Raw genomic sequence first — 25,772 nt, 5'->3', positions numbered from 1 at the left:
ACCACTTGTCAGGTCCCTGCAGACCTGTGTTAACCAGAGAGCTGCCTTTCTTTCCTAAATATTCCCAACCTCATTTGGTGACACTGGGATCTCAGTTCCTCTGTCAAAGCAGAGGAAGCCCTTAGACACAGACCTCTGCTCACCCACTTCCTCAGCTCCGTCATGAGAAGATGCGGCTGGCTATAGGAAGCTTCCACGTTCACCATCAGGAAGGAAGCTGGGAGTGGAGTGGACGTGGGACAAAGCACCCAGCAATATCCTTTATGTTGCTGTGTTAGTCTTCAGTTGCACAGCCATGTCTGCTTTTGCGACCCCATGGACTGCAACACGCCAGGCTTCCCTGTCCTTCACCGTCTCCTGGAGCTTTCTCAAACTCATGTCCATTGAGTCAGTGATGCCATCCAACCATCTCATCCTCTGCCGCCCTCTTCTCCTTTTGCCTTTCTCAGGATGGACACAAACATTCCATCCTCCGATACCTGCCCGCCCCACCCCACCCCGGCCTGTCCCCTGGCTGGCATCGAGGCTCTGCCCTCTTGACATGACCTCCCATGGGAGGCCGTCCTGCAGAGGTCTCTGTGTCCCAAACCCCAGGGCACTTGCTGCTAGCCCCACAGCATTAGGCCAGCCAGAAAGCAGCACCTCATTCCCCAAGTACATAGTGCTTCTCACTGTTCATTCATTTCATTCTGTCTTCAAATTCATACACTTCTAGATATCAGGGAGATTACTAGTAACTATTAATATGACACAGCCCTTAAAAGACTGTAACTGCCAGTAGACATGTCGACAACAACATGGAAACCCCTGAGAAAGAAGTCATCATTACTGTTATCAATATTTTTGGTCCTGCAGGACCTCAGTAGTGGGATGCCTTTTTTTTTTTTTTTGCCAGATAGCAAGTATCTGAAACCTCTGTCTCTCTGTCTTAGTGCGATACTGACATGGGTTTCAGAGAGAATCAATATCTTCTGCTCAGAATGGATCAAAACAAAGAAGTTGACTTACCTGAGAGGGGAATGAGTGTTTGCCCAGTTGCAGGCAGGAATCGCAGGGAATCCTCGCTCCCTTCAAGTACTCTCCACTGCACGAAATAGCTAAAAATAGAGGCAAAAAAAGAGACAGCTATTGCTTTTCTACTTGACAAAAATAACCAGGCGATTAACTGTACACAATAACAGAAAATGATAATTCTTTTAAAACTTGGTCAATAAACTTGAAAGAAAACAATGACAAACAGGGAGGTAAACCAAACTGTGTTAGTCCTTATATAACCGTCTCATTTACAAGCTCAGTGTTCTTGCTTTGACAACTTTTTCAAGGACATATTTAACCACAGAGAGCAACTATAAAGGTGGTTGTTGTTGTTTAGTCCCTAAGTCGTGTCCAACTCTTTGCAGCCCCATGGACTGCGGCCTGCCAGGCTTCTCTGTCCATGGGATTCTCCAGGCAAGAATATAGAGTGGGTTGCCATTTTCTTCTTCAGGGGATCGTCCCAGACCAGAGATCAGACACACATCTCCTGCACTGGCTGGTGGATTCTTTACCACTGAGCCACCAGGGAAGCCCTGAAAATGTGCCTAAATTCCATCAAATGTAAAAGGAGAGCAGAAGGCCTTAATCATAGTAAGGTCAAACAGAAGTGTTAAATTCCAAGCCCAGATTTTACAGACTTCTCTTTAATGACCACGTACAAAATAAATGACTGAAGTAAATAAAAGGGCTAATTAAACAAATAAAAGAGCCAACAGGCAACCAATAGCAGATGATAATTCCCGGCAATGCAGGCAGTTTCAAAAGCCATCACTGAATTACTAAGAGCACAACAGTAAGGAAGGTATTTTGAGATTTCTTTAAGATGCGTTTTTATTTCTTATTTATTTCTAAAAGATTTTTTCATGTGGACTATTTTTAAAGTTTTTATTGAGTTTGTTACAATCTTGCTTTTGTTTTTTATGTTTTGGTGTTTTGGCCCCAAGGCATGTGGTATCTTAGCTGCCTGACCAGGGATCGAACCTGCACCCTCTCCATTGTAAGGCAAAGTATTAACCATTGGACCACCACAGAACTCCCAATGATGCATTTTTAAATTACTGGATATACTATAAATTTTTTTGAATCCCACATGATATAAATCTATCTATAAAAATACTCTTCATGCAACAATCTAGTGTGCATTCTGAGAAGCAAAAATAGGAGGAAGAAAAGACGTGACAGTTTCTGTTTATAACATTTATTACAGACCACATATAAGACAAGTGATACTGGGTGCACGCATGCATGCTAAGTTGCTTCAGTCCTGTCCGACTCTTTGCGACCCTATGGACTGCAGCTTACCAGGCTCCTCTATCCATGGGATTTCACAGGCAAGAATACTGGAGTGGGTTGCCATCCCCTCCTTCGGGGAATCTTTCCAACCCAGGGATCGAACCTGCATCTCTTTTGTCTCCTGCATCTGCAGGCAGGTTCCTTACCATTAGCGCCACCTGGGAAGCCCCCAGAAAAGCCTAATGTCTCCAAAAACATTTTCACAGCCCAGGCATGGAGTGTCAACCCTGCAATATTTATCGATTGCCAGTGACAGACTTCCTTCAGTGCTTTTTTTAAAAATCTATTTATTTATCTAATTTAGCTGTGTCGGGTCTTAGTGGCTCTGTGGCATGTGGCATCCGAGTTCCCTGACCAGGGACTGAATCCAAGTCCTGTGCATTGCAAGGCAGAGTCCCAACCCTCGGACCACCAGGGTAGTCCCTTCCTCAGTGCTTTTGATACCACAGATGCCCAGGGGACCAGCCAGAAAGCCACCCGCAAGTACAACTCTGCAGCTCTTCCCTTCCTGGCTTGGACAGACCATTCCTCCTTTCTTTCCACTAGAACTTTCAGACCCTGAATACCTCAGTTTCTTTGTGGAACATGAAATTCTACATGGAAGGACTTTTCATTTTTAATCTGATTATCATTTTTCCTACTGTGATTATAAACCTCTAAAAGAAGTTAGAAAGCATCACTTAGATAATGTTTTACTTTTAAACTATTATATGTTTTATACTCTAGTTCAAGCTCACAGACCTATTTTTGATAGGTCAGAAGTGTCATTATTCATCAATAAAGACCTATGGAATTATAAGAACAAAATGTTAAAGTGCCTCAGACACTAATTTTTACTTCATTATCTCAGAAATACACAGATTCCCCTTCTTGTAGTTAAAAAAACTTAAGATGTGATTCATCTGAAGATAAAAGGGCAGATTTTGTTACTTTGCAACAAAATAAATAACAATTTATTTGGTGCTATCAGAATAGAAAAATGCCCCTTTAGTGTATGTTAAAAGGTCTGCTGGGATATCATAGTAAATCACTACACAATATTCACACACCGTTATATTAATGTTTACATCTTTAACAAGTTCCTTCTAGACACAGAAAGTCTCAGGAGCCAAACCTGAGAGTCAGCATCAGCCAGAACCACTTCCCACGGCTTCCCGTGACGCAAAGCCTAACAAGATGCTCACAGGGAGGTTCATACGGAGTATGTTTGACAACAATAATTTACTTTTAAGACAGTAACTTCTTAGAATGCTCTAAGGCCAAGGTAATTTGGGAAGTGTTTTATGAGATTCAGAGAAGGAAAGGGGAGAGACGGGGATGGGATCGCATCAATTAATTCCTCCCCAAGTGTGGGTCCAAGCCCATCTGTGGGTAGGAGGTTACTTTCCACATCTGCACAAGGAGCAGGTCAGGCAAAAATGAAGAGGCAGGAGGGTTCCGGGCAGGTGAGGAAGAGTAAGGCCAGGAACTGAGGCCATGCCCTCAGTCCCCTCAACGCAACCTGGTGCGATGTGACCAGGGGCGTGGTTTGCATCATCGGGGCATCTGAAGAGGAAGTCAGAGCTGGCTGCAGGGGGACCCCTCCAGGGCCCATCTCACCAGACACAGTATCTCAAAACTGAGATGCCGGATGACAAGGAACCGCATCCAACTTATTAGAGACAACACCCTATCACCATAAATGACAAACTTTCAGAATATTCCTTGTTCTTTTTTACAAACCGTTATTTGGGAGAAAGAGTATGTCCCAGGAAAGGATTAGGGAGGGAATGTGCAGGGGCTGGGAGGTATGGGTGGGGAGGAAACCACTGTTAGTATCCTGAAGTTGTCCTCCACCAAAAAACACACTGAACCCCTTGAGCCAGATTATAGCTTCAATTCAAAGCAATTATTTTAACCAGATTCTTAAATGGCAACGTCTGGCTTTTCAGGAGTAGGGAGATAATTCCTGACGGCTTTCAAGATACCAGCAGGCTTCTTCACCGATCCCAGACGCATGGTGGCAGTCAGCCAGCCGTGTGACTGGTGACTCAATACACAAGTTTCTGTGGTTTCCACCGTCTGATACGGTGAGGACATCAATTTTTAAGTCTGGGGGCTAAACAGTGGCAAGGGGGCTCTTCCCCTGTAAATCAGAGCTCCGCAGAGAAGCTGTGCTCTAGACATGCTGAAAAGCAAGCACTTGGATTGCATTTGCTTGAGTTTCTTTAAGCTCAGCCTTGGCTGTTTAAATATCTTCTCCTTCCCAACGCAACATCTTTATCACAGAATTCAAGATTATTTACTGTTTGATTTGCAAAATCATCCAGGCAACCACAAAGAGAAATTTTTAAATGTTGTCAAACATCAGTCAAAGTGGCAAGAACTCCACCTTCGGTGATGTCAACTCCCCAAAACAACATCCCTGTTAAACAAAGCCCGAGTCAAAAATTCTGTCTGGCACAGGCGGAATACACACCTTGCCGTGTCTCTGGAAGAATGGGATATGCGAACATCCTCTACAAGAAAGAGGCTTCGCGAAAACTACAGAAGGGGAAACAAAGAGAACCCATCCAAAATGAAGGCTGCAGGCATCTTTGAAGAAACAATAGAGGTTACTTCTGCGCTGACACCAGGAGGGCCACTGCTCTGTCCTAATTAAAGTGTGATTCTCCGAACTCTCCTCCAGGGCTCATTATTCAGGAGAGTCCGGACCCGTGCAAACAAAGTCGCCCGGGGAACCAAAACGCACCTCCAGAGACACCTAAATGGATGCAGCGTCGGGCTCCCCCAAACAGCAGAGAAACCAATAAGATTTGCTCCCCCAGCACTTGCACTCTAGCATCCAGGTAAAAACAAGATTCCTGCACGAAGAAGCTGGTTGTTTACCAGTTCAGCCTTCTCCGGGAGAGCATATTTGAGATGGAACGCTGGAGGGATGCGTGATATTAACAAAAGCAAGATCAAATTAAGCAGATGACATGATGAGCACGCTTCATTTCATGCATGGCCGTGTTTTGCAGGCGAGATAAAGATGCAAAGTAATTACCATGAGCTGAAACTTTCCCCTGAGCCCTTTCAGCAGCCGGTGACTGCCCTGCTCCCACAACAAAGACGACCGCCTTCTCCCGGGTGCCCGAGTCCTCCCGTAACGGTACCAGCTAAGCACCTCGGCCGTGGCCAGGACGCAGCGGAGTATTTCTGTATCCGTGTCTCCAATGCAGCATAAAGAGTTCTGTGGAAACCTATCAAACGGGCGAGCAGCGCGGCTGGCAGCCAATGAGGAGCGGCCGGGGCGGAATCCGGCACATGCTCTCTGAGGCTCAGCTGTCACCAGCGTTTAGCAGGCTGCTAATCTAATTATAGCTAGTTTGCTAGCACAGAGCGACCGGAGCCAAGCGCAGGAGCAAATTAAATTTTAATAAATGAAACCCCGTAGACAAAATCATCTTGATTTCCTGTCACTGTGAGGATTGATGGGTCACCTTATAAACCAGAAGTGGTTTTTAAAGTGCATTCTTGTTTTTCTTCCAATCTAGAGAAACAAAGAGTGGTTAAATCAATGTATGGTATGACCAGCTTCCTTCAACTTAACAGATTCCAGAGAATATGAAAAAGAATGTGTATATATATAGGTATAACTGAATCACTTTGCTGTACAGCAGAAATTAACATGACACTGTAAATCAACTATACTTCAACAAAATAAATTTTAAAAAAACTTACATTCCAAAGAATATGAAAAAGAAGATGTATATTTATGTATAACAACCACTTTGGTACAGTTAAAATTAACATGACCCTGTAAATCAACTATACTTCAATAAAATTAATTTAAAAACTTAGCAGATTCCAAAGAATATGAAAAATTAAGTGTATGTTTATGTATAACTGAATCACTTTGCTATACAATAGAAATTAACACAACATTACAAATCAACTGTAAGTGTGTTAAGTCGCTCAGTCATGTATGACTTTCTGTGGCTCCATGGACTGCAGCCGCTAGGCTCCTCTGTCCATGGGATTCTCCAGACAAGAATGCTGGAGTGGATAGCCATTCCCTTCTCCAGGGGATCCTCCTGACCCCGGAATTGAACCCTGGTCTCCTGCATTGCAGGCAGATTCTTGACCATCTGAGCCATACTTCAGTGAAATAAATTAAAACAAAAAATAAACACAGATTTCAGCACAGAGGAATAAATAATAAATTCAGTAGTAGGATATTAGTGGTAGTGCTATAAAATTGGAGTTTTTATTTACCCTGATAAGCAATTTGCCACTTATTTGTCCTAAAGTGCTAACTAGTCTGTCAATATAGCTTGAAATACCATGCAAATTTCCACCCATCCTGAGAATGTACTAATCAAGGTGTCAAAAATCATCACCTTGACTACAGTGATGAATAATAATCCAGAAGCACAAGAGATGGAAAAGGGGCACCAGAAGTCACTGTAAAATAAAAAATTAAGGAAATCTGCCCACAGCACAATTTCTTGGTAAAAATAGCTTCAGAAACTGAATCTCACGAGAGGCATAGGAGAAAAGCATGGTTTCCAACAACCAGGCTATTGGGGTCTGCTATTCCCTGCTGTGTGACATGGGGCAAGTGACTGGATGTCTCTGAGTCTCAGAGGCAATAGTGGGAAGTATCTTGCAGCATCACTGCCGGGAGCTGTGAGCACTCAGCGCTCAGCGTGGACCCTGGCACAGAGTGAGTTCTAAATTAAGCTGTTATTCATAGCAGCTATCTTTTCACAACACCACGGTGTCTCCCTCCTTTCCTGGTACCAGACGACTCTAAAAAGAAGTATCTAAACTTCTCCAGGGCACAGCTTTGTCAGAAACACCATTTAGAAATAATCAATGGGAACAGAATCTAGAAAGATGGTACAGATGAAACAATTTGCAGGGCAGTATTGGAGACGCAGACAGAGAACAGACTTACAGACATGGGTGGGGGGAGGAAGGAGAGGTGGGACGAATGGAGAGAGTAGCATGGAAGCATACGCACTACCATATGGGAAATAGATAGCCAGTGGGAACTTGCTATATGACTCAGGGAACTCAAACCAAGGCTCTGTAACAATCTAGAGGGGTGGGAAAGGGTAGGAGGCGGGACGGAGGTTCAAGAGAGGGGACATGTGTATGCCTATGTATGATTCATGTTGATGTATGGCAGAAACCAAAGCAATATTGTAAACAATTATCTTTCAATTAAAAATAAAAAAAGAAGTAATCAATGGTGACAAGCCAAGAGCAGACTTGATAGCAGACAGAACCATTACTGGTAATCACTGTACTAACAAACATTATGTCCCCTACTTCTTTTTGGATATGAACTATTCACTAACTTCAGCTGATTCTATATGAACCAATCTCCTACTTCTTTTTGGATATGTACTATTCACTAACTTCAGCTGACTCTATATGAACCAATCTCAAAAGGAATTGTCGGGAAATGAGGGTTTATAATTGTATTTTGTGAATGATTTGTAATACAAATTAAATGCTATTATAAATCCGAAAAGGGCTTCCCTGGTGGCTCAGACGGTAAGGAATCTGCCTGCAATGCAGAAGACCTGGGTTCAATCCCTGGATGAGGAAGATCCCCAGGAGAAGGGAATGGCAACCCACTCCAGTATTCTTGCTTGGAGAATCCTATGGACAGAGGAGGCTCGTGGGCTACAGTCCATGGAGTCACAAAGTTGGATATGACTGAATGACTAACCACATACATCTGAAAAAGTGTTTTCAATGGAGTATAAATTGAGAAGGTCTGTAATGAGGAGACTGATTAAAATGACACATTTATGTGAAAAGAGCTCACAGCAGAGAGGTCAGCTAGTCAAATGCAACTTTTATCCTTGTATCCATTTATTTATTTGTTTTCTCTTCAAGTCAGTTTTTTCTTCCAACACGTTCCTCAAAATCAATAGTCCTTCAATCATATTAATCAAATCTCTTAAAACTTCTTTTCCGCAATTCCCCCAAATCGGTATATGTTCTACCAATCCAAGTTCCAATCCAATGATAACATGCAAACTTCTGATTTCTGCAACTTTGCTGTGTTTTGATTTTTCTTTGAAAACCTGTACAAAAAAACTGACATGCTCAACCTTCCTTAAGCACATGCATAATGTTTTTTAGGTGTAGTAGTACCATGTGCGTGCTCAGTCATGTCTGACTCATTTGTGACCCCATGGACTGTAGCCCACCAGTCTCCTCTGTCCATGGGATTTCCCAGGTAAGAATACTGGAGTGAGTTGCCATTTCCTTCTCCAGGGGATCTTCCTGATCCAGTGATCCAACCTGCTTCTCTTAACGTCTTCTGCATTGTTAGGCGGGTTCTTTACCACTAGTGCCGCCTGGCATTATGATTTGCTGTGAGGAGCCAAATCCTCCCAGAGATTAATTAGTAGCTGTGGGGGAAAAAATTACTATGGGGCATCCTTCATCCTTCCCTCTTTGGGTATCACAAACTGTATGAGAAATAATCCAAGGGAAGGAATAGCATGGCCCATAAATGTCAGAGCAAAGCACAGAGATTCCTGGTCTATATATCAAAGAGTGAAAAACTATAGAAATGTAGGCATAGACACCAACCGTGAGAAAATATGATAGACACACATTTCTTTAAATGACTGTCCCAGGTGCTACCTTGCAGCAGCGCCGGCATGGATTATCAAAGCGCCATCACCATTATTGGGAGCTAAAACTCCAAGAGGAATTGGCTTCAGTGATTTGGCCTAAGGCACAGATCCCTGGAGGCTGCCAGCATCCAGCCTGGTACCACTCGCAGGCACTCATCTGGGAATGCCAACAGCTCTGCCTTCCTCTTCATGGAACAGACTGCTGGCTCAAAAAGGGGCACTTTTAAAAAGCTGTTTGATTAATTTGTCTCATGCCTGTTTGGTGTAAGACATTAAACATACTTTGTAAGAGAAAGAAGCAATAATCCCTTCTTAGGTCTCATCTTTCAACACTGAGAGCCCATATATTAGTTCGAAACTGGGTAACAATTAATTGCTGATCATTCTTTCTTTAAGTTTTGGCTGTGCTGGGTCTTCGTTGCTGCTTGAGGGCTTTTCTCTAGATGCGGCGAGCAGGGTCTACTCTCTAGTCGTGGTGCATAGGCTCCTCACTGCGGTGGCTTCTCTTGTTGTGGAGCACAGGCACTAGGGCACTTGGGCTTTAGTAGTTGTGGGGCATGGTGCATGTTGCTCTGTGGCATGTGGGATCTTCCCAGACCACAGATCAAACCTGGGTCCCCTGCAGTGGCAGGCAGATTCTTAACCACTGGACCACCAGGGAAGCCCTGCTGATCATTCTTATTGTCACTCTTCTGGGGGAACCGAGATCATTCTCTTCCAATGATCCTCATTTCCTAGGACTGGTGAAATGAGATGAAACAGCAGAGAGCAAGGAGACATAAGGATTCAGGAGCCTGCAAGGAGGCCAGCTCTGGAGATACTGACACGAGGCTTGCTTTGCCTGGGCAGTAGCTGTCAGCACATTAAGGTGCAGAAGCCCTGGGTACCCCCCCATCCAACGACCTGAAACACACTGTATCATCTCGACGCTGATGATCCAGCCCAGCTCATAGCTGCTTGGGGAGGGACTTCCTAGGACCCACCAGCCTGGCGTGGTGGACAGCATGAGTCAGCGATGCCTGACCACAGTGCCAAGATGGTGGGTAGTCTCCCAGGGACCCCCTCCCCATTTCCTTGGGCCACCTGCCTGCCATATCCCTTTAGTACAGACTTACATGGTCCCAAGCTCTCCGGCCGTTTGTCATTCCAGCCCGCCCAGTGGACCACACAGGGCAGTACTCTGGACTTTGAAATGGCTTTATCACAGGTCAGTTTTTCACTGGATCAGCCCAGGGATGCCTGTTTTACTGAGAGTGTGCCTGCTTCTCAGGCCTCAGAGAAAGGGATCACATGGTGGAAGAAGAATAAAAAAGCTTTTAGGTGGAGGCCCACATGTATTTGTGTGTGCTTCAGTCGTGTCCGATGCTTTGTGATCCCATGGACTGTAGCCCGCCAGACTCCTCTGTCCATGGAATTCTCCAGGCAAGAATACTGGAGTGGGTTGCCATGTCCTCCTCCAAGGGACCTTCTCAACGCAGAGATCGAACCTGTGTCCCTTGTGTCTCCAACACTGCCAGCCGGTTCTTGACCACTAGCACCACCAGGGAAGCCCTTAAGTGTCGGACTAATCCTCAAAAAGATTTGTTGGTCACTTAGTTGTGTCCAATTGTTTGCAATCCTGTGGACTGTAGCCAGGCTGTCTCCTCAGTCCACGGGATTCCCCGGAAAGAATACTGGAGTGGGTTGCCATCCCCTTCTCCAGGGGAACTTCCCAACCCAGGCATCGAACCCAGGTCTCCCACATTGCAGGCAGATTCTTTACCACCTGAGTCACCAGGGAAGCCCAAATAGACTTACACACACATAATTCACATCTGCTGTGTCTCATTCCCTCCTTCTGGCCTCTAGCACCTGGGGCCGGGGTGTGGAAGGCCCAAGTGCTGACAGCCTGGGGATTCCATTTTGCTCCTCTTTTCACTAAAACCATGTCAAAGCTATGGTTTCTCCAGTAGTCATGTATGGATGTGAGAGTTGGACCATCAAGAAGGCCAACCACCAAAGAACTAATGCTTTCAAACAGTGATGCTGGAGAAGACTCTTGAGAGTCCTGTGGACAGCAAGGGGATCAAACCAGTCCATCCTAAAGAAAATCAACCCTGAATATTCACTGGAAGGACTGATGCTTGAAGCTGAACCTCCAATACTTTGGTCACTTGATGTGAAGAGTCAACCCACTGGAAAAGACCCCGATGCTGGGAAAGACTGAGGGCAAGAGGAAAAGGGGACGACAGAGGATGAGATGGTTGGACGGCATCACTGACTCAATGGACATGAGTTTGAGCAAATACTGGGAGATAGTGAAGGACAGGGAGGCCTGGCGTGCCACAATCCTGGGTCACAAAGAGTAGGACATGCCTTAGAAACTGAAACAGCACCAACATGGTTGTTCCTACACACACACAAAAGGAATTATTATAATCCATGGATATATAATTATATATTATTAAAATCTGATATATAATAATTATTATAATCTAATACTGAGAAGGGAAGGAAATGGCAACCCACTCCAGTATCCTTGCCTGGAGAATCCCATGGATAGAGGATCCTGGAGGGCTATAGTCCATAGGGTCGCAGAAGAGTCGGACATAACTTAGTGACTACATAACAGCAAACAATAATTAGATATGATAAAAATACCTAGACATTATTATCTAATAAGAGCTATGAATTAGGTGGCAGAAGTTGTCCTGAGCTTAATAGCTCCCCTTCCATTCTCAGATCATACCAAGTTTCCTGAACTCCACCAGGCATTTTTAGGATTCGAATGTGTTTTCCTCATTGGTAATCTCCATGCTCCCAAAAGGACCCAGGATTAGACTCCCTCTACTGACCATGGGATAATTCCTACAAAACCTTCAATTACAATAAGTGGATTAATGTCCTAAATATCAGCTCTGTCTCTTGAAGTGGAATGCCTACACATTTCAATCAAAAGCAGTTTTCTACAGTTGTAAACCGTTCTATAAAGTATCAGTACCAGTTCTGGAATTCAATTCTATGTGTATTGTCCAAAATCAAGACATATAATCTTGCATGAGTAAGGCATGTTACTATTTTTAGCAACAGCTTCATAGAAGAACTTCAAGTATGCATGGCATGAACGTTCATAATTATATTTTAACATGACTAACTTTGAAAGATTAGACTTTTATCCAAACAAATGTGTAACTACAGAACATAATTTGGTATGAAATTCATCTGGGGTCTTTATGAAACTTTTAAAGTCAGTAGAGACCAAAGAATGAATTTGCGTAAACTCTGGGAGATAATGAAGGACAGGAAGCCTGGCATGCTGCAGTGCATGGAGTTGCAAAGAGTTGGATATGACTGAGCGACTGAACAACAATAACAACAGAGGTCAAAGAGTAGCTGTCTTGAGAAGGGCCACAGCAGAACCTCAGATGTTACATCCTGAAGGATACTCCTTGGGAGAATTGCATTGCTAGAATAATACCATCATGTGCTTCTCATCTTCTATCTCATTATTTTTATCTTCCAGGCTTCCCAGGTGGCTCAGTGCTAAAGAACCTATCTGCCAACACAGGAGACATGGATTCAGTCCCTGGGTTGGGAAGATTCCCTGGAGAAGGAAATGGCAACTCACTCCAATATTCTTACCTGGAAAACCCCACGGACAGAGGAGCCTGGAGAGCCACAGTACATGAGGTGAAGAGAGTAAGACACAACTTATCGACTAAACAACAACAGCCACCTTCCAGCTGGCAACCTTAGATAAGTTACTTAAGTTCCTCAGGCTTGAATTTTCTCATCTGTACCATAAGTGTGAAGATGCTGTGTAATAAAATGAGTTAATATACACAGAAAGCATGTAGGGAGTGCTCAGCATTTTGCAAACATTATTTAAATTCTCTCCACTTGGCTGATGGCAAAATTAAAACACCCAGGCCAAGTGGTATTAATGTAATTAGAAAAGCTGACCCTCTTAAGAAAAAGGACTAGATAATAAAAATAAATAACCATATGCCTTGAGTACAACACAGATGGGAAATGCTATACTGTTAAGAGTTTGTTAATAACATCTAGAAATTCTGAACCTTATACAGGCCTGACCTTTTTTCTGGGATAATCTGAAAAAACTTCTTGAAAATTTTACAAATGTGTATACATTTACCCCTGGCCACTCACTTTGAGAAACTCATCCTAAGGAAATAGTTGGGATCAAGTGCTAAATTACAAACCATTCCGGATATGTGCAAATAAAATACAAGTAAGGAATTTATCACAGTATCCTCTATTACAGAGCGAAAAGAAAATATCTTTCAACAAGAGCCATTATGTAAATGATGGTGTATAAATAAAATGAATGGAATAGAATGCAGCTATTTCATAGTTATACTCTAGAGGAATATTTATTAAGTGGAAATATAGCTGAATATTAAGTGACAGTTGAATTGATGTATATTATCCTACTTTTGTTAAAATTATTTCTGTGTATATATGCACAAATTTCTGTGACTATATATGGAGAAAAAGTCTAGGGGCAAATGTGAGAGTGAGAGTTATTTTTATCTCTGCATGGTCAACTTGCCTGAACTTTAAAATGCTTCTACTGTGTTCTTACTAACGTTGAACATAATTTGTTATTTTTGCAATTTTATTAAATTTAAATATCATTTTAATTTTTTTGGCTGCACCACGCAGCATGTGGGATCTTAGTTCCCCGACCATGGAGCGAACCCAGGCCTCCTGAAATGAAAGCACAGAGTCTCGAACACAGGACCACGAGGGAAGTCTTTGAACATAAATTTTCAATTAAAACTTGATATTTTTCCCACCTCTTACCCAAGAAAAAGAAAAAATGACAGGAAACAAGTTTTTAAGGAGTGGCCCCTCTAACATCTCAGGCTCCGAGGTGCCTGCTGCCTCCCCGGGGTCAGTGACTCTGTTCTCTGGGCAGTTTACAGGATACAGCTCAGCTTTGCTAACCAGCTAGCAAGTAGCAGCTTCAGCGAACAGGATTCTGATGTGCTAATTATTCCGACCCAGAAGTCAAACCAGTAGAGTGGGAACCAAAGGTTCAGCCTGGACTGTCAATCTGTTGATGCTTATTAGGCATTAGAGCCTCAGCTGACGCTGGAACAGGGACTCACTGCTCACGACGACTCAGATATTCCTTTCCTAAGTCATCTGGATAATTCTCTCCTTTTACCTAAAGGCGCCCTTATGCACTTAAAAGATATGTCCAGGTTCAAATGCCTGGAAAGAAGCCAGGAAGTCTCAGTGATGGAGAAAAAAGAAAAGAATTTCTTTGGATATAAAGGCAGAAACATTAGCATCACTGAAGATTGACTGGAACTCTGGTAGGTTTTGGAAGCATGCGTTGCTACTCCTTCAGTGAGAAATAAGTTTAAAATAAGGGAGAGCAAAGCAGGGGCCTCCCAGATAGCTCAAAGGGTCAAGAATCTGCCTGCAATGCAGGAGACCTGGGCCGGATCCCTGGGTCGGGACGATCCCCTGGAGAAGGGCATGGCAACCCACTCTGGTATTCTTGCCTGGAGAATTCCATGGACAGAGGAGCCTGGCAGGCCCCAGTCCTTGGGGTCGCAGAGTTGGACATGACTGAGTGAGTGACTACTACTTTCACTTTCAAAGCAAAGAGGTCACCTTTCAGTATGTGCCTAAACTGACTATTTTTACCCTCACAGTTTAAAAAGTCTTGCAAATCACAGCTCAGTATCATTAACAGACAATGGTTCCAAGGTTTTGTTAGAAAGATATTTCCATTTATATGTGTAGATTTTAAAGGCAATTTTATTATATCTGGGGACCAATTTTTAAAGTTCTACAATAGAAATTAAAGTGCAAATGGGATTTACTTAACAGAAATTTGCCTTGAAGCAAACTGAGCTCTGTTCTACCTATACCGTTAAGTGTGTAATTACCTGTAATGTCAAAAGTCAAGACTTTTTTTTCCTTACTGAAAATAATAATCCCCCAAGTTTCTTTTTAACTGTGAAGTTCTTCATAAATGGTGACTGGCTTTCTGAATCGAGATTCCCCAGATTCCTCTTATTTCTATTTTCATACGTAGGGATCCTTTTCTAAATTTCCTTTTACAGCAAAGAATCAACTCTTCATTATGTAATCCTGTTCAAGGCAGGGATAATAATCAGGGAAACTTTTTTCATTTAACAAGTGCTATTCTCCTGGAAAGGCTTCCCCAGTGGCTCAGTGGTAAAGAATCCACCTGCAATGCAGGAGACGCAGGAGATGCGGGTTCAATCTCTGGGTCGGGAAGATGCCCTGGAGGAGGAAATGGCAACTCCAGTACTCTTTCCTGAAGAATCTCACGGACAGAGAGGACTTGCGGGCTACGGTCCATGGGGTCACGAACAGTTGGACATGACTGAAGCAACTGAGCATGCATGCATTTTCCTGGAAAGTTTACCACCCAGTGATTTGAGCAGAAAAAATACTATGTTCTTCAAGAATGAGGAAGAACTTATTTGAAGAGAAAGAATCCTTTGAAAATATGACCATCTGAATAGCTTCTAAGTAAAATAAAAAATCTGTGTCACTTATTTAAGGTCCTTGCTTGGGTTAACAGTGGGCTTTATGGACACAATAAAGGAAAATGTTGTCCCTCCAAATGGAACTGAAGAATCTGTAAATTTCTGGTGATGCTTGAAAGTTATTTCTTCAGATGTGGGTTCTCTCTATGTAAGGCACCTTTCCTAAGCCCAGCATTAGTGTATCAGGTAGAACAAGCACCTGGAAAAGATAAGCTTCACTGCATATTACCTTTATCATGTGTAAGTTATTAGCTTTGAAACTGGAAAAGATTTGAAGGACATTAATTCCCCTTAAAGGAAACTTTCTTGGGCTTCTCTTTCACTTTATTTTCAAAGTCAGATTACAAGCTAATTTAAATTTCAAGTATTCTGATTACATTCCTCTTGAATGACTGCTTCTGATCTTTGCCAAGTCAGTGTTACCATTCAGGGTGAAGCTATTTTAATTCTACTGCAGGCAGGTCTCCTAATGAAGAGGAGAGTTTAAATTCCTCTTACGTGGAAGCGCACATGATGAATGCTTTTTAACACAGAGTCTGAGTCAAGCCTACACATTTGGCTTTCTTGTACTAAATTATATAGAAGGCTTTTAAATGAATATTGCAGAAATGTTCTGCCATAGGAATAAATAGCATAAAGTTCCTGAGAGATTAGTGTGAGAGCACTACAGGGGTCTACAGGGCAGCAACTGCCCATCTGACGTCTTGATGGTATTTTGCACCTTGTATAGATTAAAGCAGCTTTGGAAGTTTTAATCATCTTCCTCCAAAGGGGCAAGCATAATCTTCAAATTTGCTTTCAGTGATGTTTAAGAACAAGAATAATTTGAATATGTGATGCAAGTTAGTACCTGGCTTTAAGAAGATGGCACCTGGTGTTCCCTTATCCCGAGAGTGGGAGGTGGAGGAGAAGTGGGTGGTTCTTAGTACATTTTATTTTGTCTACAATGGGCACAGCTCATCCACATGAAAGAGTGGATCCTGGCTTGCCTGGGTGAGATACACAGGAAACCTTATAGGCCTTGCTCTTCCATCAGTAGGATGGATGGTCCAACTGATGAGAATCAATACTTGAGCCTATGGAGGTGTTCCGGTTGAGAGCCAGGGTCCCCGAGAGATGAAGAAAAGACCTTCTGCCCCAAACCCTACCCGGGGACAGGCCAGGTGAGGAAGGAGAGAGAAGGAACGTCTTTTTGATCTGTTATTACAACTTTTCTTAAAATGTCCTCATTTTCAGCAATGAAACATATACAGAATTTTTTTCTATTATTTTCTTTTTGAAAAATAACTTAATTTCTGTCTTCCCCAAAGATGCTGATGCTGTGTGCCTTTTGGGAGGATCAAACAAACAAACAAACAAACAAAACAAGCCTCTGTGGGGAACCAAGACAAAGCAATCCTAAAGCATTGCTATTTTAAGCAACAGTGAGGCTCAGTTGTGTGAAATTAATTGCAATTTCAGTCAATCTACTGTTCTTCCTGATTTACTAGTTTCAGGGCTGCTCTGTAGTCTGTGCTCACTCAAGCCTTCATATGTGTTTCTTTTCAGCACAACTCTGTGACCTAAATTGCAGTGAAATGGAATGTATGACACCAAATTTCTCATATCTGAACAATCTGAAGTCATCCAACTGCAAAACACAGTCCACCTGCGAAATTCCTGTCAGTCATCCATCAGTGATATTCTGCATTTCGTGGAAATGTATGCCACAGTGAGGAATCCACAGCGTGGCTGCCCTGAATTCCCATTGATAAGAAAGGATCATTCCCTCAGAAAAGGATGGGAAGCTACTAAAGATGCTGAAATTCCAACACTGTCATTTAATGAGAATGAACAAGATAGATCAACAAGGCAGAAGAGAGAGAGAGAGCTCAGAAATAGATCCACAAAATTACAAGTGACTTTTCACAAAGGAACCCAGACAATTCAATGAAGGATGAAAAGCCCTTTCAACAAATGATGATGGGACAGTCAGATACCCATTTAGAAAAAATAGTAAGCTGCGATCCCTACCTCACATCGAAAATATCGACCAAGATAGCTCAGAGACCTAAAAGTTTAAAACTATAATCCCTCTAGAAAAGAACATAAGGGAATATTTTTGCAACTTTGGGATAGGCAAAAATTTCCTAGAGTAACAAAAAAACACTGACTGTAAAAGAAAAAACTTATAACACGGTCTTTAGAACGTAATTTCAACTTTTGCTCATCTCATCAAGACACTGTGAAGAAAATGAAAAGACAAAATGAGAGAAAATATATCCTTTACATAAATATAAAAGAACTTTTAGCCAGAAAAACAATAAAGAACTAATAAATAACAAAGGACAATCAAAATGCTTAAAAAAGGCAAACACTTGAACAAACACTTTGCCAAGAAGATACACAAAAGACCTGGGAGTATATGTAAAGATGGTCAAAGACATCAGTCATGAGGAAAATACAAATTAAACCCATAATAATGCAATAGCAAATGTTGGCAAGAATACGGAACAAAACAGACTGTCACACACTGGTAACAAGAAAGTCTGAATTAACCAAACACTGATCCCAATTATCCAGCAATTCCACTCAGGGGTATTATCCAAGGTAGAAGAAAATGAATATCCATAAAAAGACTCATTCAACAATGTTCACGTAACTTTATTCAAAATATCCAACTGGAAACAATCCAAATGCTCAGTAACAGAAGAACAGATAAACAAATTGCAGTACATAATGAAATAAGTGAAATAAATATTACTCAGCTACTGATATAAAAAGGATGAACTTCAAAGACATGATGAATCTCAAAGACATGATATGGGATGAAAGGAACTAGTATGAACGGTATTCACTGGATGATTCCAACATAGTTTTAAACTATGTTTAAAAACACATTAGACTAATTTAACTGGAATTCCAGTTGAGCTATTTTATTTTTATTTTTATTTATTTATTTATTTTCTTTTTTTATTATTATTATTATTTTTTTTTTTCCAGTGGGTTTTGTCATACATTGATATGAATCAGCCATGGATTTACATGTATTCCCAATCCCAATCCCCCCTCCCACCTCCCTCTCCACCCGATTCCTCTGGGTCTTCCCAGTGCACCAGGCCGGAGCACTTGTCTCGTGCATCCCACCTGGGCTGGTGATCTGTTTCACCATAGATAGTATACATGCTGTTCTTTTGAAATATCCCACCCTCACATTCTCCCACAGAGTTCAAAAGTCTGTTCTGTATTTCTGTGTCTCTTTTTCTGTTCTGCATATAGGGTTATCGTTATCACCTTTCTAAATTCCATATACATGTGTCAGTATGCTGTAATGTTCTTTATCTTTCTGGCTTACTTCACTCTGTATAAGGGGCTCCAGCTTCATCCATCTCATTAGGACTGGTTCAAATGAATTCTTTTTAACGGCTGAGTAGTATTCCATGGTGTATATGTACCACAGCTTCCTTATCCATTCATCTGCTGATGGGCATCTAGGTTGCTTCCATGTCCTGGCTATTATAAACAGTGCTGCGATGAACATTGGGGTGCACGTGTCTCTCTCAGATCTGGTTTCCTCAGTGTGTATGCCCAGAAGTGGGATTGCTGGGTCATATGGCAGTTCTATTTCCAGTTTTTTAAGGAATCTCCACACTGTTTTCCATAGCGGCTGTACTAGTTTGCATTCCCACAGTTGAGCTATTTTAAATCCTAAAAGATGATGCCATGAAAGTGCTGCACTCAATAGGGCAGCAAATTTGGAAAACTCAGCAGTGGCCACAGGACTGGAAAAGGTCTGTTTTCATTCCAATCCCAAAGAGAGGCAATGCCAAAGAATGTTCAACTACCGCACAATTGCACTCATCTCACACGCTAGTAAAGTAATGCTCAAAATTCTACATCAAGGCTGTATACTGTCACCCTGCTTATTTAACTTCTATGCAGAATACATCATGTGAAATGCCAGGCTGGATGAAGCACAAGCTGGAATCAAGACTGCCAGGAGAAATATCAATAACCTCAGATATGCAGATGATACCACCCTTATGGCAGAAAGTGAAGAAAAACTAAAGAGCCTCTTGTTGAAAGTGAAAGAGGAGAGCGAAAAAGTTGGCTTAAAACTCAACATTCAGAAAACAAAGATCATGGCATCTGGTACCATCACTACATGGCAAATAGATAGGGAAACAATGAGAGACTTTATTTTTTTGGGCTCCAAAATCACTGAAGATGGTGACTGCAGCCATGAAATTAAAAGACGCTTGCTCTTTGGAAGAAAAGTTATGACCAAGCTAGACAGCATATTAAAAAGAAGAGACAGGCCAGTCACCAGCTGGGGAGTGGTGGGCCGACCGCTTCGGTTCGGCGTCCGAATTCTGGAAACTCAGAGCTTAGAAGACAGCTTGGGGATCTTCCCGACCCAGGGATCAAACCCAGGTCTCCTGCTTTGGTAGACGGATTCTTTCCCGCTGAGCGCAATTTTTAATAAAATAAAATAAAAAGCAGAGACATTAACTTTGCCAACAAAGGTCTGTCTAGTCAAAGCTATGGTTTTTCCAGTAGTCATGTATGGATGTGAGAGTTGGACTATAAAGAAAGCTGAGCACTGAAGAATTGATGCTTTTTAATTGTGGTGTTGGAGAAGAGTCTTGAGAGTCCCTTGGACTGCCAGGAGATCCAACCAGTCGATCCTAAAGGAAATCACCCCTGAATATTCATTGGAAGGACTGATGCTGAAGCTGAAACTCCAATACTTTGGCCACCTGATGCAAAGAACTGACCTCGGAAAAGACCCTGATGCTGGGAAAGATTAAAGGCAGGAAGAAAAGGGGAAGACAGAGGATGAGATGATTGGATAGCAGTACTGACTTGATGGACATGAGTCTGAGTAAGCTCTGCGAGTTGGTGATGGACAGGGAAGCCTGGCATGCTGCTTTCCATGGGGTCGAAAAGAGTTGGACACGAATGAGCGACTAAACTGAATTAAAGACTAACTTATGGTGACAGAATAGAATAATATTTTTTCCAAAGTGGAAAAGGGAGATCTGAGTAGAATTTACCTCCAAAAACCCCATATTGTATTAAAAATCTAGTCTTGCTACAAAGTTTTGAAAAAGGTTTATTATTGACTTGACATCCTAATGAAATTACATTTCAAATTCTTCTGAACCTTTCAATCTTTCATTTATATGTATTAGTAGTGTGCTGTGTATATACAGAGAAAATAATGATGACTCTATTCTTCACGATTTTAAATGACAGTTAAAGTTTACTCATTAATATTGTGCCTGTTTGTGTGTATACTCAGTCACGTCCAACTCTTTGCAACCCCATGGACTGTTGCCCACACAGGCTCCTCTTCCATGGAATTCTCTAGGTAAGAATACTGGAGAGGGTTGCCAATTCCTTTTCCAGGAGATCTTCCTGGCCCAGGGATTGAACCCACATCTCCTGCATCTCCTCCACTGCAGACAGATTCTTTACCACTGAGCCACCAGTGAAGCCCCAGGAGGTAGTAAGATGACTTTTACATCCAGTTTCACTCCCCGACTCCTCAGGACTCACATCTAATACTGTATATTGAAACCAAACAGAAACATTTTTAAACTGAGCTGAAGATCCAGAGAGGGAGAGAAAAATATTTTAAGTCAGGCCAAATATTGAACAAAATTTTATAATAAAGCATAAAACTCCCTGAGATACAATAATTGAAAATATTTTCCTGGAACACCAAGGCCTGCATTGGAAGCCCTTGTCCTGCCTCTCTGTAGTCACTGTCCTAGGGCTCATGTGGAAGTCCCATGTGTGATTCTGGCTCACACATGTCCATCTCCAGTCCATCTCCTCCCCTGATCTCAGGATTGCCAAGCCATACGGCACCTCAAGGCCTCCATGTATCTCTCCCCTCCTGGCGAGGCCCTCCCTGGTCCCCGTCTGCATCAGTTTCTGTTGCCGTGTAACAAGCATCCCACCCACCTACTACTGCACAGTCTCTGTCGAGGTGTGGCTTTGCTGGGTCTCCCAAGGCTGCCCTCAAAAGTGTGGTCTGGACAGCCTTCCTCTGCAGAGCCCAGGGGCCTCCTTCAGGTTCCCGTGGTTGTTGGCAGAATTCAGTCCCTGGAGGCTGGAGCACTGAGGCCCCAGCTTTCCTGCTGGCTGGGAGGGCGATCCTTTTCTCCAAGACGCAGCTCACAGTTCCCTTCTCCAAGGCCAAGGGGAGAATCTCTACTGCCAAGACGGAGTCTCACACGAGATAACCTAGTAGTCACAGCTGCGTTATTCACCCCTCTCACTGCATGCCATTAGCCCCACCCACTCAACACAGGGGTCATCTCAGAACTCTGCCAACCATGCCCTCTAAAATGCTAGCACCCACTCCCAAAACACACACATCTACTCACCTCCCTACTTTACTTTCCTCCGTAGTACTTTTTACCAGTTGAAATAACAAATATTTGATATATTTATCTTCTATATTTCAGCTTCATCTCACTGAAACATAAGCCTCACTAAGGCAGAACGTTTGGTCTGTTTTTCTTTACTACTATATCCCCAGCCAGCAGAAGATTACCACCTGGCTCAGAGCAGCTTATCAACAAATATTTATTGAATGAATAAATGATTTACTACCTAGAATTGCCTGAGAAACATCAGCATTTCAACATCTCCAATTTTATTCCTACACACAGATTTCTGCGACCTTTTTCCTTAGTTAGTTGCCTTACATCAGAACTTTTAGTCACAAAAGATCAAGCTAAACGTTATCTTTTCCACAGTTGCAAAGCTATATAGTTGTATTTTATTTATAGTTTTATCAGCCAACTATGTGGTGAGAATGCCACACTAAATATATGCAAAAACCACCATTTTTAAGCTTGTGTGAAAACAGATATGTTTAATGTCCGGTTCCCAGGCTCAGAGATGACTTCTGTTTGTTTGCTTTTTAATCTTAAAAATAATCTTTGGTCAAACAGTGGAGAAAATAGGAAGTAAAAACCAAGGTCCTTTGAACACTGACTCCAAGAATACCACAAGTATGTGACTAAGTCAGTGACCGAAACAAGAGAGAAGTATGGTGTTTGCACGCAGTGAACATAACCGTGAAATCTGTATCTGACTGAAGACCTTCCTGATGTCCAGACTAAAAACCTCTTACATACGGATGTGTGTGCTAAGTCACTTCAGTCATGTCCAACTTTGGGACCCCATGGACTCTAGGCTGCCAGGCTCCTCTGTCCATGGGATTCTCCAGGCAAGAGTACTGGAGTGGGTTGTCATTTCGCACTCCAAGGGAATCTTCCCAACCCAGGGATTGAACCTGCATCTCTTATGTCTCCTGCACTGGCAGGCGGGTTCTTTACCACTAGCACCACTGAGAAGCTCTTACATAACTACAGCCTCCACTAAAAGTAACCAAATAGCACTCAGCTGATCACAGGTCGGGCAGGTAGATCGTCTCTTTCATCTTGTTTAACTTTCCCTACTCTTGTTCATTTTACTAGCGCTACTACTACTAATGCAATTCAAGGAATACAATAAATTTTTAAATCTCCCTTGCCAATGATAAATGAGCATTCACTCCTGCATCCCTGGCTGGTTTCTCTTCTGCCTTCTCTCTTCTAACCATATATGTGGTTTCCAAGTAAATCTGCCCAAAATAGTGATTCTGGGAAGCCTCTCCTCTGGTTATGAACATAGGGTGGCTCCCTATAGCCTCGCTCCTCACATTCATGGTCCTCCCTGGGACCTCACTTGTCAAGTTCCTCACCTAGGTTAGGATGTAGCCTGGATCAATCTGGTTTCTATGTTAACTGCAAGATTCTGACCACTTGACTCCATCTTCATCTGGCCACCACTGGCCTCAGGATGACTGGCTAAAAGAATACAGATCAAATGAATGAAAATCACAAATGTAAAACCCTAAGTCCTAAGAAGAAACATATCTTCACATGGAGAACAGACTGCTTCTCTGACTCTTAGAAACATAGTAAGGTTAAGAAAGAAGAAAGTCCATGAAACACAGTCTCCAGTGTCTCAAAGTGAAAGCATGATAAAGGTAAACAAAGTATTATGGGGACTTCCCTGGTGATCCAGTGGTTAAGACTCCACACTCCCAAAGCAGGGAGTTCAATCCTTGATCAGGGAATTAGATCCCACATGATGCAACTAAAGATTCTGCATGCTAGAACTAAGACCCTGTGAAGCCAAATAAATAAATATTTTTTAAAAGGGAAAGTATTATGGAGGTAAATTTGGCATTTCCCAAGCATCTTAACTGAGCTTTCTGTGAAGGCAGAATGCCAACAGTGGCCCCAGAATTCCCAGCACCCTGGGGCACAGCTCTGCCCAATCATAGGATAGTAAACACAATGGATTTTACTCCTGGGATAAGCAATGTTATAAGGCACATTAACCTAAGCAACGACTTCCCAGGTTGCTCTGTGGGTAAAGAAGCCACCTGCCAATGTAGCTCATGCAGGAGACTTGGGTTCAATCCCTGGTTTAGGAAGATCCCCTGGAGAAGGGCATGGCAATCCATTCCAGTATTCTTGCCTGGAGAATCCCAAGGACAGAAGTGAGCTACAGTCCAAGGGATCACAAAGAGTCAGGCATGACTGAAGTGACTGAGCAGGCATGCATGCACAACCTCGGCAAGGGGGACTGACTGGGTGGACTCTTTACTTTCTGCACCCTTTAAAAGCAGAGAGCTTTCTATGGCTGGTCATAGGGGAGAAAATTAAGAGACTGTAGAGACTGTAAACTGAGGGTGCTCTGACATGGATGCTTCTCTGATGCTGTGAGAGGGCCCAGGATGAGGAACTATGAGTGGTTTCTAGGAACTTTCAGGAACAAATGGCAGCCCTCAGCCTCAGTCTTGCCTACAACCTGAATGAGCTTAGAAACTGAGTCCTCCTCAGAGCCTTGATCTAGAACACAGCTGGCCAACACCTTGAGTGTGAGACCCTGAGCAGATTCAGTCCAGCCAGGAAGGACTTGTGATCACTGGACCCTGAGCTGAGAAACAACTGTGGAAATGTCCTGCAGCAAAAGAAAACCAATGCTCTTTCTTCTAAGCCCAGCTTCTATTTGTTCATAGAAAATAATATCGTAAAAGCACCTCCCAGTGCTGAAAACTGTCCTCATGGGCAGAAATGTATAGCCAACAAGTGAAAGAGGAAGAAAAGCATAAGAGCTCTTCCAGGAAATCACTTATCTTTCCTACAAAACCAAGACATTTGGGACCAAGCAGAATATACAAATCTTTAATGATCATGCCTACTCTGGGGGCTTCCCTGGTAGCTCAGATGGTAAAGAATCTGCCTGCAATGCAGGAGACCTGGGTTCAAACCCTGGGTGGGGAAGATCCCCTAGAGAAGGAAATGGCAACCTATTTCAATATTCTTCCCTGGAGAATCCCATGGACAGAGGAGCCTGGCGGGCTACAGTCCATGGGGTCACAAAGAGTGGGACACAACGGAGTGACCAACATGCACACGTGTGCGTGCGCGCGCATACACACACACACACACATACACGGCTACTCTAAAGATCATCATGTATGAGTAGGACTTCTCAGAAATGTCAGAAGAGGAACCAGCCCTTCCATGATATTTTACAAACATGAACATCACCCATGGCATAATGAACATTATAATTTATTCAGGTTTCCATGATATATAGGAAAGGTGTTCACCCTTTAATCATCAAAAGAATAACTGATTATCTACTTTACACAGTATCCTTTATAAGTGCTTATTGACTAGTTCCAAGAAAGGCTAAGAAATATATGCCATCTACATATTATACAAGAAAAAGTAAATATTAGAGGATGTTTGCCCACTGCTTTTCTTAACAGTAACCATTAGTCACTAAAATACAAATATTCTGCATTTAATTTTGCTTCTATAAGCAATCCGAATTAATGTATAGATATTTGTATCATTTCTACGCCATGCCAGGCTCCCTGCTGCTGCTGCTGCTAAGTCACTTCATTTGTGTCCGACTCTGTATGATCCCATAGACGGCAGCCCACCAGGCTCCCCTATCCCTGGGATTCTCCAGGCAAGAACACTGGAGTGGGTTGCCATTTCCTTCTCCAATGTGTGAAAGCGAAAAGTGAAAGTGAAGTCGTTCAGTCATGTCCGACCCTTAGAGACCCCATGGACCGCAGCCTACCAGGCTACTCCCATCGATGGGATTTTCCAGGCAAGAGTACTGGAGTGGGGTGCCATTGCCTTCTCCGAGGCTCCCTGCTAGGCACCAAAAAAAAAAAAGATAGTAAGTCAGTCCCTGATTTCCAGTT

General features: G+C 42.7%; 1 protein-coding gene across 5 annotated transcripts in view; it reads right to left on the bottom strand.

Annotated features, from left to right (window-relative positions):
- FAM110B (family with sequence similarity 110 member B) overlaps positions 1-25,772 on the bottom strand; it is a 138,975-nt gene that overhangs the window by 59,600 nt on the left and 53,603 nt on the right. For all 5 annotated transcript variants that reach the window (XM_061123346.1, XM_061123345.1, XM_061123348.1 and 2 more), the window contains one exon: positions 1,009-1,097. The gene's annotated coding sequence lies outside the window, so the exon portion shown is untranslated. The remainder of the gene's footprint in view (positions 1-1,008; positions 1,098-25,772) is intronic.

The sequence above is a fragment of the Dama dama genome, chromosome 21, assembly GCF_033118175.1.
Source record: "Dama dama isolate Ldn47 chromosome 21, ASM3311817v1, whole genome shotgun sequence".
Taxonomy (NCBI): Eukaryota; Metazoa; Chordata; class Mammalia; order Artiodactyla; family Cervidae; genus Dama; species Dama dama.
Note: the sequence above shows the minus strand (reverse complement) of the source record. Positions and strands in the feature narration are given on the sequence as shown.